Below are 3,583 nucleotides of genomic sequence, written 5' to 3'. Positions count from 1 at the left end.
GTTTCATTAGGGCAACTTTAGCCCGTTACAAATTCGTTCTAGTGACATTCCATAGCTCATTAACAATCCTGTTCCTATATCAAGTTGTCGAACCATTCTTAAAAAATGACTCTTTTGCCCCCTGATGAGAGACTGTTCGCTACTGAAACCAAATACGTGAGTATCTGGAGGAACATACCAAACGGCACGGTTATGCTCTTTCGCTGAATCGTTCCGAGCGTGACAAAAAATGGTGTTTTGTCACTGGAAACGACTCATCGTCATCTCTTCATACATAAAGCCACGAGTACGCAATTCCACGCCGCAAAGTACTGGCTGCCCATTTCGTGTGCAAGGTGTGGCTCATCCAAGCGGATGGAGTCACTCGGTCATTTGCTAACTACAACCATGAGTGAATCAAATGCTGCTGTAGTCCCCAAAAACCGAAAGCCCTCTCGAGACGCTCGAGAGCATGCAGAAGAGCTATTGCGACTTGGTGTACCCCCGAGGATTGCTCTCCGTGATCTGCACAAGCAGCCGGGAATGCTAACTACAACACAGAACATTTACAACATTCAAAGGTCTATTACTCGGTTCTTTTCAAACGGGGAGACTCTAATGCGAGCTTTCCTACGCCAACTAGAAGCTAAAAAGTGTATTCATAAGTACCAAACAGATCTTACTGGCGATGCGACCTATTTAGTATTTGCCTAACCCGAATCAATCGCATTGGCAAAACGTTGTTCCACGGTGTATTTCATGAATTGCGCGTATAGGTCAAACAAGTGGGTCTTCTCTGATATGTGTTGTTGGGATTATGAGACTTTCCATACAGCGTTTGTATTCACAATACTGGAGAAATTTCACGACTATACATGGGCTATGCAACAACTAGGCGACCAGTTCACGCAATTTTCGATTCCTTTCTCTCGATTTATTCCCATTGATCGAGAGTTGGCTTTATTGAATGCAACTCGGCAATCTTTTCAGCTACTTGGCACATTGAAAATAATGTGTTAGAAAATTGCAGAGGATTCTTTAATCAGGATGCCTGGGACAATTTCCTACAGATTTGGCGGGAAATCATGCATGCTAAACAGATGAGAATTTAAAAGAAGTTTTGGTAAGAAATTCAAAGCTTTGGGCCTCAGAAAGTCATTATGTGTTCGACTGATACCTGGCTCCCATACAAGGAGACGTTTGTTCAAGCATGACAAACAGGACAAAGCATTTTAGAAGTGCAACGACAGCACGTGTGAAAGTGGCCATTCAACGTTAATGACGTTCCTCTAGATCAACTGGCAGCTTCCGAAAAGTCTTCTCACGCAATTCAACAAGCCATTCAACGGCAAAAGCATGAGAATGATACGAAAGATGAAATCCAAAAGAATGCTATAAGTTGGAAGCTTTATAAAAGTTAATTCTTTGATGGCGTTTTTCACAAATTCTCGCAATTTGCATTACATCGTGTTTTTAAAAAGCATATTCAAGCAAAACAATTGATGATCAATTTTGCCAAATGCACCAAGCAACAAATTGAATTTTGCATTGGGTATTCACGAGTTTCAATGAGAATGCCTTGCAAGCATGACATTATGCGAGTTTTGACAACTGACACTTCAAAATAAATCAATTTCATCGACAATGTCACCTGGATCTGCCAACAAATCCCTTGAAAATGGCTGAGGGTGACATCCATGTGCGGGTTTTCTAGACTCAATTGCTGCAGAGTGGAAAAAACCCTACATCACAGCAAATGTCATAGCAGGCGAGATGAAGCGGCTGTCGGTTATCAATGTGCTTAAGCCCTCTACGAAATCCAGAACACGCGGCCGCCGTCTAGGTTAAAAAATGATTCCGAACTCTACAACACGGCGGGATCCTTCTGGTTTTGAATATATTGAAAAACTTAATTCCCCCAAAAAGGCCAAACGTAATTGTGGATCATGTGATTTGGCCACCGTTCGGACGGAAAGAAGTGCCCATAGGTAGGAAATCCTATGGACATGCAAATAAAGCAAATGAGAAAGGATTTAATCAGAGAAAATGAAGGCAAAGACAGGTAAACCCGTTGCAAACTGGGGACTACGAGATTAGTTTGATGAGCTCTCTTTTGCCTATTTGGCCGCTTTGACAGATGTGTCCACTGATGGAAATTGTGGATATTGAGCGCTGGCTGTCAGCGTTGGCTTACCACATAACTCATACATGCAATTGCGCAGTATGATCTATCAAGAACTTGACTAGAAGCAATAAGGAAGCTTACTGAGTGATGTGAAGGGAGGAATATGCCGATTTAATGGCTAATAATTTTCCAGACAACATTGAATGGGATGGAACAGGTGCAGCGCCTATTAGATTTTGTATGTTGATGCCTTGCCACGGTCATCTGACTAGCAATGCTTTTAATCGGCCACTTCATGTCTTCTTGAAATTTAACGGATGTTCAACCTATCTACCGATGTTTGATATATTAAACAGTAATCCACTGATTGTACTCGGGTATGTGAATGGAAACCACATTCGTTGCGTTGAAGTTGAAACCTGGAGCGAGAGTCAGTGCGTACTGGACGAAACACCACAAACCGCAAGCTAAGGTATGGCTACAGCTCTTTGATAGTTAACGTCTTTTACAAGTTGTAACGGGCTAAAGTTGCCCTAATGTTACACAGTCCCCGTTAAGTACACTTGGTGTACTTAAGGGGATGGTCAATTACTTAAAAATAGTAATTAGACCCTGAACTCGGGTGTGGTTCACATTTGTGACCAACCCTTGTGTATGTGATGCACATGGGTGGATTCACATTAGGAGGGATGACGCCCAGCGTCATCCGTTACGGGAGGTATCTAGAAAGGTACGCTCGCAGTACATATTAAGTGTTATCTATAGAGATGACATTTTGATTTGTAGAAATAGGTATTTATATTTAATACGATTATTATAAATCAGTCTAAAAGCTATTTCCTGCTTGATAAGTGCGCACGAGGAGCCGAATTACCGCTCCCGTGACGACTTTTTATCACCGTACTTAATGCGTTGGGTGAGGTCGCTAACGCGCCCACCACACCAACCTCACTCAAACAAGAGAAGCAGGTTAAACCGCTTCCTCGCTGTGCTAGCGTGTGTGTCTAAGTAGAGCGTGGCTGCATTACAACGTGCCCGCCTACACAAGTTGCGCGCCGATCATTTCGTATTACGGGGAAGATTGAGGAAGTAGACCTCACAGGTATGAATGAATCAGACGCCCCGGAAGTTTATTATGTTTTTGTGAGATTATCAAGTACAATATTGTAAAATATAATAAAACAATAAAATCTATTTATTTCAAAATTTTTTTAACAAGATTTTCAAATATAATTTTTTTCTCAAATATTTTCAAATTAATGTTCGACACTTTTATTATTTTTAAACAAAATATCATTTTAGAAACACAGAACTGTCATAAATAAAAATGTATGAATACTTATAAGTAACTACATATAAACGTAAATAAGTTTGGTATTAACTTTTTTGGGTTTAGGGTTTAGGGTTTAGGGTTTAGGGTTTAGGGTTTAGGGTTTAGGGTTTAGGGTTTAGGGTTTAGGGTTTAGGGTTTAGGGTTTA

This window comes from Bremia lactucae, linkage group LG8 (assembly GCF_004359215.1).
Source record: "Bremia lactucae strain SF5 linkage group LG8, whole genome shotgun sequence".
Classification (NCBI taxonomy): domain Eukaryota; phylum Oomycota; class Peronosporomycetes; order Peronosporales; family Peronosporaceae; genus Bremia; species Bremia lactucae.
Note: the sequence above shows the minus strand (reverse complement) of the source record.